Raw genomic sequence first — 16502 nt, forward strand, 5'->3', positions numbered from 1 at the left:
GCATTGCCTTCATCCCCCTGTGGCCTTGCCAAAGAGGGTGACAACAACACACTTGAATGGCCTTTGCCCTAAGGTTGTGCTTAGAGTGAATTTCCGGTCTCAAGCATTTCACATTTCTCATTTTCATTGTCTACAGTTTGAGGTGAGAACCAATATCATTTCTAAAAGTTGTGAGCCTTCTGGGTTCTCTATATTCTTACTTTCAATTCTGTATACACACTGGCCAGTTAGATCCTCAGTTTGTCTCCTATCTCGTATCAAATATAGAAATAGTAATCACTTATACTACTAACTTTTTGCCAGTAACTCTTTGGTCAGGGCCACAATTTGAATGTGTGCCTTGCAGACGTTCAGGTTCTCGGCAAGAGTGGCACTTAATGTGTTTCTTGGCTGCACAGTCTTGGCTGCCGTGGTTTCAACTTCATATGAACAGACACATTTTAGGATTCTTCATAGAAGAATCTTGTATGAGAATTTCTTCATAGAATTCTCATCGAAGTTTTTTAGTCAGTTTTAGCTGCGTTCATGTTAATTCAAAATGTTCTCTACAATCTAAATGTCAGATCAACAGGAAGTGGGTAGAGTTGGGCTACAGTTGGTTCCAGACTTCAAGTTTAGTTTATCTTGTTTCTCATATCTTTATTCTTGGCCTAGCAGATACTACCATGTACTTCCTGAAGAAAAATAACAAGATTAGAAGTGAACTGACTAAAGCAAGTCATATAACCTCCATCCACATCAGTAGCGTGGCGACTTATCTCCCACCTGCTGTGGTGGGAGGCACTGACGGCAAAAGATCTCAGGATACAGTTCTACTCAGGCAAGGGGTAAAAAATTAAAACCGTAAGTTCAATCTATAAATGAATGGAAGAAAAATAAAAGGCTACCCTAAAATTGCAGCTCACAGTGGCAGAACATAAAGAAATATCATAGGAGACTGCAAACAAAATTGACATTCAGACAGGAATTCATTCTCAGTACAATTCCTTTTCATAGAAAAGTATGACAAAGACGTCAAAATAAATATGTTTGGGAAATGAAAGAAGGATTAGCATCCATTAATAGCCAAGCCAGGGCCCACAACACAAAAGCAGCAGGTGTAAATCACACATAAACAGATATAAAGATTAGAAATACCAGTAATGAGGCAACAATTTTCAATTTTAGCCTCAATTAATAGCATTACTTCTGTAATGGACACATTTGAAGAGAGATCAGTATTCCTGGAAACAGAGAAAGAAATCAATTAAACCAAAAATAAATTTAAAATGTTGGAATATTGGATGAGCTACATTTGGGTGAAGAAATAAATCCCTACAAGTTTATTAGACTCAAAGAACTGTGGATGCAAGAAGTTGACATCAGGAGTTGTACTCTTGACATCAGGATCACATTTAGCACAATCAGGAGGTTAGGGACACTTGCTTCTATGGCCACTATCTTTTGCACAATGGATTTTTATTCCCATGACCCCAATAACTAGGTAAAGAAAAAGGCTACCACAACACTTGCTCGTGTCTGACTTCAGTTTGCCAAAAATAGAAGCAGCAGGAAGATGGACTATGCCTCAAGTCTTTCCTCCAAAATTAGGTGGGTGCTTCTACATGCTACATTGATTTTTTTTCTCCAGACTTCTAGCTTCAGTGAAGGCTGAGAAATATAGTTTAAAGTTTTCTGAATTTTTCAAACACCTCTGAGAAGGTTGCCAAGAGTCATTTTGCTTTTGCTATAAATTTTAGAGTCAGTTTCTTAAAATCTTTGTTATAAATATAAATTGATGGGTAGAAAATTATCTTAATACTGAGTCCTTCAGCTCAGTAAAATAAAAAGCCATTTATTGAATTCTGTACTTTCAGCAAAGTTTTGTAGTTTTCTTTACAGTTTGTCCACATTTTTCAAAAAGTATGTCTAAATAGCTCAAGTGTGGGGATGCCATTATAAATGTAGCTTTTAGCATGTATTCCCTTAGTTCTTATTTCTAGTATTTAAGATTGTTTGAAAATTAACATTGTAACTAATGATCTCATTACATTCACTGAGTTCTAGCAGATCTTTCAGTTAAAGATTGTGTGTATGTAAAAAAACAAACAAAAGAGTTTTTATGCACATACAATCTACAAACACAGCTTCTACTCATGCAATTAATTCATAGGCTGTTTCCTCTTGCTTACCTGTACTGGCAAACATGTCCACTAAATTGTTCACTAGAAGTGGTAGAAAATATAACCATGCTTTGTTCTTATCTTGAATAGAAAGCATTGAGATGTTCACTATCATGATAAAGGATGCAGATTTGTTGAAGATAGCTTTTGTTACATTAACATATTTTTCCTCTTAGTTCACTAAGTTGTTTTGTATCAAATTTGTGTTGAACTTTATTAAATAATTTTTCTACACCTGCTGAAATGATTGTGCAGTTTTCATTCTTTATGAATGTGATAAATTGTATTTATTTTTGGGTATCAATCCAAATTCTTTTTTTTTTTTTTTTGGTCTTTTTCCTTTTTATCGGTACCAGGGATCGAACTCACGACTGCCTGCTTATAAGACAGGCGCTTATGCTGCTGAGCTAAATCCCCAGCCCAAATCCAAATTCTTATTTGATTGTTTTATCATATTCTTAAATACTTATGCATGTCTTGATAAGGAGGACGTGTCACTGAATAATTTATGTGCAAAACTCTCAGAGTACAGTCACACAAAGTAATGCAGCCATGATGACTCTAGGTTATACTGTCTCAGGAGGCTACTGTGGTAAGTGGTGTGTGGCCCCCAAATTGTCATGTGACACATAAGTGTATTGTTTGGTTAACCAAGATTTTTTTTTTGTTAAGTGGTGTAAGTGGTAAGTGGCCCCCAAATTGTCATGTGACACATAAGTGTATTGTTTGGTTAACCAAGATTGTTTTTTTTGTTTTTTTTTTTTTTTTTTTTTTTTTTGGTACCAGGGATTGAACTCATTTTGCTAAGATTTCAAGAGGATTTTCCCCATATTTCTAGAGGATGTGAGTCTGCAAGGTTTTTTTTTTTTTTTATGTCCTACAGAGCCAGTAATTTTTTTCTTTTTTTATTTAGAGAAAAAAAGCAAAACAGAAAAAAGGGTAGAAATAATACAGAATTTTAAAAAAGTAACTAAGAAACTACTAGTTGATAAATTATGTGTTGTTACCTTAGAAGTAGTTGTTCAAGTTACAAAATCAAAGCATAAAATATGAACAGACAATCAAACAATGACAGCACGAACTATTCTGTTTGATGAACTAACAAAAACTTAGCCTGGTTATCTGTCCGGCACAATTATACATACAGTTATATGTGTATACTTATAGATTGTTCTTTCCTTTCAAGCACTTTCTTTCCCTTTCATTATTACAATATCTATTATACATTTTGGATCTTATTACTTTCAGTTTATTATTATTATTATTATTTATCTTTTACACTGGAGACACAATATTTACAAATGTAAATCTATTTCATTTATGAGAATAGTCTCAAGTTGCCTCTATTTACCTATAAGAGCCTCAAGATCATCCTTTTTATAGCTGAGTAATATCTCATTGTATAAAAATGCCATGTCTTTTTCATCCATTCTGCGATTGATGGGCATTTTGGTTGTTTCCAAGATTTAGCTACTACAGATTGCGCTGCCATAAACATGGGTATACTTATATTGCTGTGACATGACCTTTTCAGTTTTTCTGGGAAAATACTTAGGAGGGGAATGGCGGGATTGAATGGAACTTCCAATCCTAGGATTTAAGGACTGTCTATTCTGATCTCCACAGTGGCTGCACCAATCTACACTCAAACCAACAGTGGAGAAGGGTTTCTTTTTCCTGTCTGCAGTTCTTTCATGATGTCTTGAGCCTTACAAGATGAGTTTGAAATATTCTCTTTTTATTTTCTGAAATAATTTCTGAGAATTTTCATTATTGTTTCCTTAAATGTTTTGACTTAACCAGTAAAGTCTTTTGGGCAGAAAACTTTTCTTTCCAAAAGATTTTTGTTGTTGTTTTTAAAACAATTCAATTTATTGAAGTAATATAGAGCTACTCAGGGTTTATATTTTTATTAAACAGGCTTGGTAAATTGTGTCTTTAAATAAACTTCTTTATTTCATCCAGTTTGTTGATTTTATTGTTATAAAGTTGATCATCATATTCTTTTATTTTTTCTTTTAATAACTACATTCTTATAAGTGACAGTCTATTGTATTACTGATACTGATAATTTTTTCCTCTTCTATTATTGTGTATTGAAATGGAGATGTTTTCCTGAGATTTTCCAAATATTCAGTTTGGTTTCATTGATTTCTCTATTTGTTTTCTATTTCAATGACTTTTATGCTTTATTATTTTTTTCTTTTAAAAATTAAAAATTAACAGCTAAAAGATCATTACTTCCTTCTTCTGCTTTATTTAATGATCTTATCACTTTGGGTCAGTTCCTTGTAGAATGTCCCTCTAATTTTTTTCAGAAGCCTCCTCATAATTTGAATGCATAATTTGAATACAAGAATGTAACTGGAATGATGTTGAGTCTTCTCACTGTGTCATATGAGGACGAATATAGTGCTGTTCTCAGCTTAATTCTGATCTAAGTAGTGTCTATCAAGTTTTCCCATTGTAGAGTTTGTATGTAGCTAATAAGTATATTGTGGAGGACAAAATTGCAGACTATGTAATTATTTTACTTCTCATCAGATGTTCACTTATGAATTTAACATCCACTGATGATTCTTGCCTTAAATAATTATTACTATGATTTTCCAGTGCTGATTTTTTAAGTGGTATCATTCCTTTTCTTATCTGGTCATTTACACAAACTCTTAGGTTACTCTATGGGTTATAATCCACCATTATCATTTTTTTTTTACTATTATTGCCTCAGATTTCATTAGAAGCAGTTCATTCATGCTAACTTCTGAGTCCTTTTAACACATCACTATCATTTTTAAGGACTTCTTTGTCTGGAACTCTTAATTTCGTATTCCTAGAAGATGTTCCAAATTCATCTACTTTTCCTGCCTCAGTCCTGCATTGCCAAGGAACCCTTATTTCTTTCACAGGAAAAAAGTATTTAAAAATCAGAATTGTGGGCTTCTTTGTCTCTAGGGTCTCTGAAAAGATATATTTCATATGCATACATGTACAAATACATATGTACTTACATATGTGTATATAATATATATATATATATATATATATATATATATATATATACCATACATAGAGCATATACATATGCCTATGTAATAGTGGCTAAGTTTATGTGTCAACTGGATTAAATACAAGGATGCCTAGAGAGCTGATAACACAAGCCATGATACAGACTTCATCTAATTCTTTTCCTTTGTAACCCTATTCTCCAACAGTCAGAAAGCTCGGACATGATGGAAGTTTATTCCTCCCTCACATGAAGACTAACCAGGTACCCATGAACAGCACAGCTGTCCTTTAAGTCGCCAATGACACCACTGTCTTCCTTGACTTCTGTATCTAGCTTTGTCAGATCAGTAGAAAGAGATGATATGGATTGCACATGGGAAAGTCTATGGTCAGGGTTAGCAACTGGCGCACAGGTCTGCCACCGTCCCCTTGGTTAGAGCTCAGTCTTCTGTCTAGGCCTAACTGCAAGGGTGGGGCAAAGAGCCTGGCAGAGTGCACAGGAGGAAAAGGAAACAGATGCACAGCTACCTCTGCTTCCTGTTTACTAATTCTGTCTCATTCTTGGTGTCTCACTCTCAGTCTCACTGTTTCTCACTGCTGCCTGCCTGATGTGATCAAAAGCTGCAATGACTGCTTCTATTTTAGAAATGTATTTTAGCAAAAAGCATATTGCTGTTACTCTTCCTTTCTTCAAACTTGCTGATCCCGTTATTCTTGCATTTTTGAAGCAGTTCTGGAAATCCTCTTTTGTGAGTATCTTTATGTGCACCATTGTGACTGTCTTGATTTCCTGAATTAATTCAAAACTTTTACCTTTCATGGTCATTTTGACTTTGGGAAAGAGCCAGAAATCACACGATGTTAGATTCATGAATAAGGTAGATGAGGCCACACCACGTTTTTATGAGCCTGCTTTGCCATCACATGGCACTGTTCAACATGTGCCATACCTCCGATCACCCTCACACAAGAGGACTTCTGATCTGCATCCAGAAGTGGCAGGAATGATGCGGTGACTGAGTTCCAGACAAGAGTATTTGAGGGAGATTAATGGCAATATGTCTTCCACTGTAATAATCTTTAAGTTTAATATTCACTAAATACTTTGATCCTACTTCATATTAATATTTCAGCTCGTTCTTTCTTGCTAGCATGCCATGTCTAAGAACTCCTTATCCCAAAACTGGGTCTGTAACTTTTCACTGTTTCTTGTCCTTTGTGTCCTTCCTTCCTTTCTCACATAGCTTACTCCATGGTCCATCATTTTCATTATCCCTTTCATACAAGCTCAACTCACTTTTGCATGTTTACCCTGGAACATTCCTACATCTGCTTTTTCTGAGACTGCATCTACATCACCAAATAAGACTGCAGAAAAGCCCTGAATCTAGTTGATAGTTACAACTAAATACATTAGTGCCTACCTCCATTGGGTCTGCTCACTGTCTGCCAATTTTAGTAAGTTTCTCTAGTTTTTCTTAGTCCCTTTATTTTCTTCCTGTCATCAATCATGTAATATCTCATTATGTGCATTCAGTCTCACATTTCCTTGTTTTGTGTCACTTTCAAAATAGAATCAGTCTGAAGAAAATGTCCAGAAGCAGTAACCATGGTGCCCCCCACCCCCTTGCGGCAGTGCCCGCCTATGTTCACATCCTTCCTGCAACAGGAGCACTCCCTGCTTCTACCTATGGCTCAGGTCTCCACCATTAGTCCAACAGGGCTCAAGCTTGTTGAGCACTTCCCAGCTGGCCCAAGTGCCTTATTAACACCCAGTTCTCATTGCAACCACATCATGTGAGTATTGCTGTCATCCTCACCTTATAGAAATATAACTAGTCTATGAAAGGGACATTCTCCCATTTGTGCACCTAGTCCGTGGTGGGCTCTGACTTTAGTCCAAGGAGTCTGACTCCAGTATCTGGCCCTTCACTTACCAAGTTCAGGATGAAGCTGATCATCTGACTCCTGAAGGATTTCAGAAACTCCCCTACCCCAAAGTTATTTTCATACACGTGACTTAATTTTCCACAATATTTTAAAATAAAAATCTCACCTGATTCCACATCATCTTCCAGCAAGCAACCTATTTCTCTGCCTCAACTTTTCTGTACAATTTATCAATAATGTTTCTGCATTCTGCTGCACTGGGCTTCTCCAATCTCTCTCCTCCCAGTCTGGGTTGAATCCTCCCCTCCCACTCCATGAGGATTCTTACTCACAACCACTCTCCTGGAAGAGGCCACCCATCACCTCCCTACCCTAAACTCTAATGCTGAATCTATCATCTAATTTCCATCCATTGTGTTTCTTGATGTACACATGCTCTCTTATTCATGACCCCTAAATACCTGTATCTCAGGCCTTCACATCCTCATGAACCCTAGTTCAGCATTTCTGACAACCACACAGTATTGCTTTGACGTGTACAATAGCACTTCAAACTTAGATCCCAAAACAATCTCCTGAGCTTTCTCTTACAAAAAGTTGTGCCATAAATGGCAATCTTTTTCTTCCTGTTGCTCAGCCTAAAAATCTTGATCTCATCCTTAATGTCTGCTCTTTGTTTTTACAAAAGTAATGGTTGATACATTTCATCAGTTTGAAAAGTGTAGAAGCTTAACTAAGTAATTCAGCAGTACTATAAATCCTGGAGTGCAGAGGACATGCCCTTACCACTAGTATATTCACTGTATCAACTTGGGAAGTTTAGAAGTTTAACTAACTGACTCAGCAGGGAGCCAGGGTCCTCACTTTGTAAACATCCTGAGCCTGCTCAAACGGAGGGCACAGAAATGGTGTTTGAGTGCTATATCCAGCCTGGGGAGATAGCCTGCTTACAATGTAAGGAAGATGTCTCCACTTCCCCTTTTTATTTATTTATTTTTTTGCTCTTGTTGCTTTTGCTGTATTCTGGTACCTTGAACAACAGTTTAAGTGGCACATGGCCCCTTGAAGCCAGCTGATTGTGCACTGAAATCTCCATGAACTGTGAGCTAAATAAACCTTTCCTTCCTTCATTTTGGATGTCCAATATTTGGTCTCAGCAGCAAGAGCAAAGTAACTAAGGTAGCACATGTCTCATCCTTTAACAAACCCTGGCAGCCCCCAACTTCAAAATGCAGTTACGATCCTACCATGTCCCACCACTCGCCTTGGAGCTCCTTCCACCCATGCTAGAAACTGTCAGGATGTGTAGTATAATGGTAATTTCGATCGCCACCTTGACTGGTAAGAGAGATGTTAGATTAGCACACCTCTGGGTGGGTCACGGCCTTGGGGACTGCATCTGGTCCCTCCCTGGTTGCTTTCCCTCTGACTCTACCTTGGCAGTCACCAACTGAGCAGCTCTCCTGGCTATACTTTTCTGCCCTGATGTTTCTGCCTTGAAGCCAGCCAACCACGGATTGAAATACTTGCAATCACGAACCGAATAAACCTTTCCTCTCTTTAAGTTGTGTCAGGGATTTGGTCACAATGAAAATCCACATGGCTAGGGGACTATCACCATCATATAGATTCTTTGTTCCCCCAAGAATCTTCTTTCTTCCTAGTCTGCTTCTCCTCCTCCCCGCAGCCTAGTCCTAAATGATCAAGCAGGATGTAAAGGAGAGCAATGAGAGGGTTATCTTCAAGCAGATTTGCTTCCACACTGACACGATGTCCCCTGTGGCAAGGAAAACCAGTCTGCTATGCCTAGAGTTAAGACATGGCGGGGGGGGGAGATATAAACATTATTTATCCTATCAGAGTGAAGTACAGTGTGTAGAACTGTGATGAAAGTGGAGACCATGGGAAGCAGGGAAGAGACCACCACCTCCTCGGATGAGCAGCCATCCAGAAGGTAGGAATAAATCAGTCACCATGGAATAGTCTGCAAAGGAATCAATGACTTCAAAGAAAAGGCTACTTTTGGTTTAGGTAAAGAAGAGGGAACTTCAAAGGAAGTAGGTAGAAAATGTGGCATTTGCACAGTGGACATTGGCCAAAAACAAAACCAACCAACCAAACAAACAAGTAGGGTCATAATGCAAAAACTATTGTGTATTTGTAGAAAGCTGATACATTAGACTTAAGAGATAATTGGGGTCAGAAGTGTTAGATTTTTTCCAACTTTGACATATTTCCATATCCATAATGATACATCCTGGGGATGTGACCTAGGTTTAAATTCATTTGCAATTCATGTCTTATACAAATTAACCTAAGGGAAATTTTATACAATATTTTGTGGGGTTGTACTTTGGTCATGATTCCCATATAAGGTCAGGTGTACAATTTGCCATTTGTGACATTATGTTGATGCTCAAAAGTTTTGGATTTTGGAACATTTTGGACTTGAAATTCTCTGGAGATAGTCAAACTGTAGTGATAGGGGGTAAATTTTATGGTGAGCATCAATTATTTGTTAGAATAATCAATCTCAAGACGAAAGGTGATACAACCTTTGCAGTCTATGTAGTCTCATAGGAGAGCTTATGTTGAGACAAAATATAACAATCTCATGCTAACAAGTTTCAGAATATAAATCCTACAAGAATGTTTCATTGCCACCAGTGTGCCTAAAGCTTGTATTTCTCCAAGGTAGCTAAGTGTTAAAAACCTATTCAACTTTTGTCCTAATCTAAATGTGATAATCTCAAAGCATTACATCATCAAAACTCAGGATGCCCCAATGCCTAGAATATTTGCTATTATAAACCTGCTCCTGTCCTATTAGCTTTCAATCTGATCAACAGGAAAGTAGTAGCCGGAGTATAATTTTTACCTTGATGCTGAACATGACACATGCTCGCCCTCCTCTGAACCCTTCTTTGATCACGCTGCAGGTCTTCGTCCATCCTGCCAGCCTTCACACCGTGTATCCTCACTTGGCGTTACACCCCACTCCCCACCACTCAGCATGCGGAACACAGCACTAAGCCCCTGCTTCAGTGCTGTAACTAAGTCTACATTCTCTCTGCAGTCAGTCTTAGCTCTTGTCTTCGTGACTCTGAGGAACTCAAAAACACACAGTGTTATGGTTACTCTGGTGGCCCTGATAGTACCTGGCATGTGACCTGCACAGTGGCCTCTGGTTCTCTGAATGACTGATCAGTGTGATCCTTGCTCCACCAGGAAGCACCAACTTGCTGCAGGACAGGTTCGGCAGCCCTAACCAAGTATCCAGACCTCCTAGGGGGTGCAGAGAGTATCTGAAACTAGGTGCCTTGTCGATGTCGTTCCCGGCCGGCAGGAAGGACACACGACAAAGTCTGGCAGTGGACAACTTTTTCTTTTATTTTCTCTCCGTACAGCCTGCCCTGGGATCGCTCCCAGCCGAAGCCTCCTCTGGTCCGCTCCCCGCGGCTCCTTCCGTGCTTCGCTCCGAAGCCTCTACCGGTCCGCTCTCCGCGGCTCCTTCCGGGCTTCGCTCCGAAGCCTCTACCGGTCCGCTCTCCGCGGCTCCTTCCGGGCTTCTACTTCCCCCCAGGGGTGGCACCAGTATATATACGGATACAGTGTCCAATCATATTAAAGTAAGCAAGGCAAGCTGATTGGCTAACATATTATTGAGCGGGTTGTTTACGCGGTAAGCAGGAAACTAACGTGCTCGATGGGAGGGGTAATCTAACTCAGGCTTTGCTCTTTACCACAGGCCGCATGATCGCTATATGCGGCGGCTCGGCAATGTGGTGGCTCCCAACATCTCCCCCTTTTTTATTTTAAATAAGTCTACGCATCGCAGCCGGTCCTGAATTGAGTGTAGAGGCCTATGCCCTGATAGGAGGCCCACCAAGGGCTCTCGGCGTCGGCCCGGGTCGGCCGTCCCCGAGTCTGCCGAGGCCCCGAGGCCCTCGTCCTTTTTCCAGGGCCAGGAAGGAACCGGACGGAACCTGGATGCACACAGGCATACACTCATGTCGCTCCGCATGATCCCCCCGGGGCGACATTTGGTTCGGGCGGAACCTAGTAATTCAGCGGCTTTCGTGTGGTATGGGGTAGGGCCTGTCTTAGGTTGAGTCATGCTGGGGAGGCATGCTCTTACCCGTCATTGACTCATCTACCCTGCTATATCATAATTTTTTAGAGGAGGAGTGTGGGAAGCTCACCGTCCCTAGACTCGGTCGTAGGCTAGGCGAGCGAGCCATGCATATGCCTGAGGATCTTCTTGTCCATTTCGGGCTACCGCTATTTCTATTCATCTTGTTGGTTGGTCTGTGATGGATCTCCGGTAGGGCAGGTCTGGTCTTCAGTCGAGGGCTTTGTCGCCCGTGTCAGTCTCTCCGGTACCCACAGTGGTTCTCGTCCCGATTCCTGTGGGAAGACACAAACCGCACCTCGGTTCCAGCTGACCACTGGATCCGGGCCCATCCATTGTCCTGTCAGGACATCTTTCCACTTCACCCACCCTTTATGGTTGGGGGAAGGGTTGCAGTGCTCCACAGCTGGGGAGCAATTATCATTATTTAAATTTAAAAAATTGTGTGTGAATAGTGCCATGGATAATCGTGCCTTTGGGGCCAGGCCTTGGCCTACTCCCCCTTTTTGTTTAGCTAGAATTGCTTTGAGACTTCTATGGGCTCTTTCGATGATTCCTTGACCTTGGGGATTGTATGGGATACCATGTTTTAATTGAACCTCCATCATTTTGCAGAACTCATTGAAGGCTTTGCCTATATAGGCTGGTCCATTATCAGTCTTTAATATTTTTGGTTTGCCCCATGCGGCCCAAGCCGCCAGGCAATGATTGATCACATTAGACACTTTTTCACCTGTTTCTGCTGTTGCAAATATGACGTGAGAACAGGTGTCTGTGGAAACATGAACATATTTAAGAGTCCCAAACTCCTGTATATGTGTGATGTCCATCTGCCAAACATCACCAGGGATCAAACCTCGAGGGTTTACTCCCATCGGTATGGCAGGTTTGTATGTGGCACAGGAGCCACATAGTCGCACGACATCTCGTGCATCTGCTCTGGAAACATGGAAATGGTTTGCTAGTGTCCTGGCATTGACATGAAACTTATCATGGAAGGCATGGGCTCGCTCGATTGGTGTTAGTAAGGTAAAAATCCATAACGGGCGAGTGGCAGTGTCAGCAGCCGCATTCCCCTGTGCCATAGGCCCTGGCAGGGATGTATGTGCTCTTATGTGGGTGGTGAAGACCTTATGGTGTCTGTTCTGGAGCAATGTCTGGATAGACAGGAACAGCCCAGCCACTGTGGAAGTGGATCTAATTAAACCGGCAGTCTCAAGCACTTGCATAGCATTGACCACATACCTAGAATCGGAGACAATGTTAATGGCTCCTGAGAACCGTTCAAGAATCATTTTAACGATCTGCAGTTCCACCACCTGAGGCTGATCAGGTTCAAATTGTATGGTAACCGGGGGCTTGCCTAGGATCACATAGGCGCCTATCCCCGTCTTGGAGCCATCTGTATATATTGTAGTTGCTGGGACTAATGGCTCAGAGGCAGTAACCTTTGGAAAAATTACAGGGTGCTGAGTAACAAATGACAAGATAGGGTCTTTAGGGTATTGATTGTTTATATCCCCATGGAAAACACATCTCAAAATGGCCCAAGTATCTATGCAGGCAGCCAGGGTCTTGATCTGGCTGGCGGTATAGGGTACTCGGATGGCTTGTGGTCCTGAGCCAAAATGTTGGACAGCTCTATCATGCGCTTCAAGGGCCAATGAAGCGACTGCCTCCGGGTAATGCTCTATGACTTTTGCAGGTGAGACCTTAGGGTGTATCCACAGTAGTGGTCCTTTCTGCCAAATCACCGCTGTGGGCTGTAGACTAGTCTGTAGCAAACAGACATCAAAGGGTCGCCCTGGTTCAATTCTGTGTAAGGTAGCCCCACCTAAGGCTTCCTCCACTCTCTGTAAGGCAGCTCTTGCCTCAGGAGTGAGCCTCCTGTGGGAGGCTGTATCTGGGTCTCCCTTCAGAAGGTCGAACAGGTAAGTGAGAGCATGGGCCTTTTATCAAGTGTCATATGGAGTCCCTTGAAGACTTGCCCTGAGGAACCGAAACCTTGACTTTCTCTAATTTTCTGCTTTGAGGGAAATCTCTTGTGGAGACTGGGGAGCAGCAAGAGCTGCGCTATCTTGTCTCCTTTATTGATTACCATAGTACCCACAAGAGATTGAACCATAATTTTAATATGTCCTGTGTAGTCTGAGTCTATGACCCCCGGGACTACTGTGAGACCCCGAAGGGCCGTGGAGGATCTCCCGATCACCAGACCCACGGAATTTTCGGGTAACGGTCCCTTAAAGGTGGTTTCAACCACTTGAACACCCATGTCAGGCACTAATATAAGTCTGGAGGCGACACTGAGGTCCACACCTGCTGACCCAGGGGTGGCCCTTGTTGAAGGCTGCCATCCTGAGCTGTCCTGTCTCTGGGGCGGGGGCCCACCTGTGAGGGGGGCCCCCTCTGGCCGTTTTTTGGCTCTCTAGCATCTCGTCCACAAATACGGTTGCCCTGAGCATCAAAGACCGACCTACACTCCTCAGCTTTGTGTGATCCCTTCTTGCATCGCCCACAAACATATGGTTCTTCATTCCTAGGACGGGGCCTAGCATCTGCATTGTTTGGGCAGTGACGTTTAATGTGTCCTGGCTCCCCGCAGGCAAAACACCCTCTGGCCTTACATTCCCCTCCTGACCCGCGAGGTCCCCTCTGCTGTACAGCCGCGGCCAGGAGAGCAGCCACTCCCGAGTTGGAGAGCGGCCCCCCTATCTCTCTGCATATCCTAATCCAGGTGTTGAGGTCCTTGTTCTTATGAGGGGCTATCGCTGCCTTGCACTCCTTTGTACATTGCTCGAAAATCAGCTGCCTTACCAGCGGTCGAGCCACTCCCGGATCAGAAAATATCTTATCGGCAGCATCTTGCATTCGGGCCACAAAGTCAACAAATGGCTCTGTGGTACCCTGAATTATTTTTGAAAGACACAAGGAGGCTGTTCCGGCACCACTTACCTGCTTCCAGGCGCGGAGCCCTATGGCATTGATTTGTTCATAGATAGCGCCGGGGAACTGAGTCTGATCATCAGCGTGCCGACCTTCTCCCATAAGCATTTCCTTGTTCCACCCCCGGTTTCCCCGACTGGCGTTTCTCTCAGCCTGCTCTGCAGAGAATTCTGCGTACCAGGCTCGCCAATCCAGGTAACTACCCGAGGGCAGACACGCCTTTGCCAGCTGAATCCAGTCCGCGGGGGTGAGGGGCCCAGAAGACAGGTTCTCCAGCATGGCAATGGTGTAAGGCGCAGTCGGCCCAAAGGTTGTAACTGCATTTTTAAGTTCTCTAATCTGCTTTATCTCAAAAGGCTCCCATGCATTACGTCCCTGGCCCATAGCTACTTGTACAGGAAATATCCCGTAGGGGCCACTATCTATCCCAGGTGGTGGATGTACCTCATGAGACAAACGTCCCCCCTGCCAAAGCCGCCTGTAAAAATACCGACCCGCCGGCGGCGGAGCATAAGACGGCGGCCGTGATTGGGCGGAAAATGGGGGCCCGTGCATCACTTCCTGTTCTGGCGAAAGGGGAGGGAGCTCCCACGCGGCCGCCTCGTGGCGAGGGATTGCTTCCGGGAACAGCCCCCAAGGTGGGGCGGAAGGCTTCACCTCCCTCTCGCGCCAGGGGGCGCTCAGGAGCTCTCTACTCCTCCGCAGACCAAGTTGAGCGGAGCGCAATTCGCGGCGCAACGCTGGGAAAGAACCCTGCGACTCCTTATCGAGCGGCCTATCCTCTTGGCATCTAGGCTCCTTGGTCTCATCGTTGTCTAAGCCTTCCTCGTTCTCGGAGTCAGACGACTCCGAGGCCTGAGCCCCGTCTTCCTCCTTTATATCTTTGTCTCCTTTGACGGACCCTTCCCGGGAGCTCCCTGACTGGGCCTGTTCGAATGCCCTACGCACTTTAATGAGCTCTTGAGAACCTTCCCTGCAACCACCCTCGCTCTTCAAGCATGCATATATCATTTCCCACAGTGGCCGAGCGAAGACCGAAGCCCCGCCCTCCCTTTCCGCTAGAGAAAGATCCCTGCCCAACTTCTCCCACGAGGGCAGGTTTAAGTGCCCTGTGGGCAAGAACCAGGGAGCGAAACTATCAATCTCCTCAAAAAAGCTCTCCAGCGTTTTGCGTCCCACCTTGAGGTCTCTGGACTTTAAGAGCTTCCGGAGGACCTGTACCAAGGGCTGGGTGTCGTTACTCGGTACGTTACCCATATTTAATATGTTACTCACCGCGTGAGGCCCAAAAATCCGCCACTTACGCGTGAGCCTGAGGGGAGTCTAAAAACCCTGTAGGTGCGCGCCACCCAGGGCCCAGGTTTATCCCCTGCTCACCTGTCTCGCAGTGCTGTATCAAGGAACGTTGTCCACTACCACGTCTCGGGGGTGATCAGTTGTTCCCCGTGCGGGCCACCAAATGTCGATGTCGTTCCCGGCCGGCAGGAAGGACACACGACAAAGTCTGGCAGTGGACAACCTTTTCTTTTATTTTCTCTCCGTACAGCCTGCCCTGGGATCGCTCCCAGCCGAAGCCTCCTCCGAAGCCTCTACCGGTCCGCTCTCCGCGGCTCCTTCCGGGCTTCGCTCCGAAGCCTCTACCGGTCCGCTCTCCGCGGCTCCTTCCGGGCTTCTACTTCCCCCCAGGGGTGGCACCAGTATATATACGGATACAGTGTCCAATCATATTAAAGTAAGCAAGGCAAGCTGATTGGCTAACATATTATTGAGCGGGTTGTTTACGCGGTAAGCAGGAAACTAACGTGCTCGATGGGAGGGGTAATCTAACTCAGGCTTTGCTCTTTACCACAGGCCGCATGATCGCTATATGCGGCGGCTCGGCAATGTGGTGGCTCCCAACAGTGCCTGTGGGTAAAGACGCCTCAGTTCTGCTACTCTGGGGGCTGTGACTGGAGGATTGCAAGTTCAAAGACAGGCTGAGCAATTTAACAGAACTCTGTTTCAAAAATAAAAATAAAAAGGCTGGGAGGTAGTTCAGTGGCGGAACACTTGGCTAGCAAGAATGATGCCCTTGGTTTGGTCCTCAGTACTGGGAGAAAAAAATAAAAAAAAGAAGAAACGAAGACAAGAAAAAAGAATTTCCTAATACTAGGAACTAGAAAATTATTACTGACTTTGTTAGTCTTGATTGTGGTTAGAAAGAAAAAAATGCCCTCTTAGAAATATACAGAGGTGTTTACAGCGAAATGCCATGAAGCAAATGGAATTTAAAGTACTAATAACAAAACAAAGCAAAATGACAACATAATCATTGGTAATCTAATTAGATGTATATTCTAGTTCTAGTTTACCACTTAAAATGG

This window comes from Cavia porcellus, unplaced genomic scaffold (genome assembly GCF_034190915.1).
Source record: "Cavia porcellus strain 051 isolate PalLab524CR breed Dunkin Hartley unplaced genomic scaffold, mCavPor4.1 scaffold_29, whole genome shotgun sequence".
NCBI classification, from domain to species: domain Eukaryota; kingdom Metazoa; phylum Chordata; class Mammalia; order Rodentia; family Caviidae; genus Cavia; species Cavia porcellus.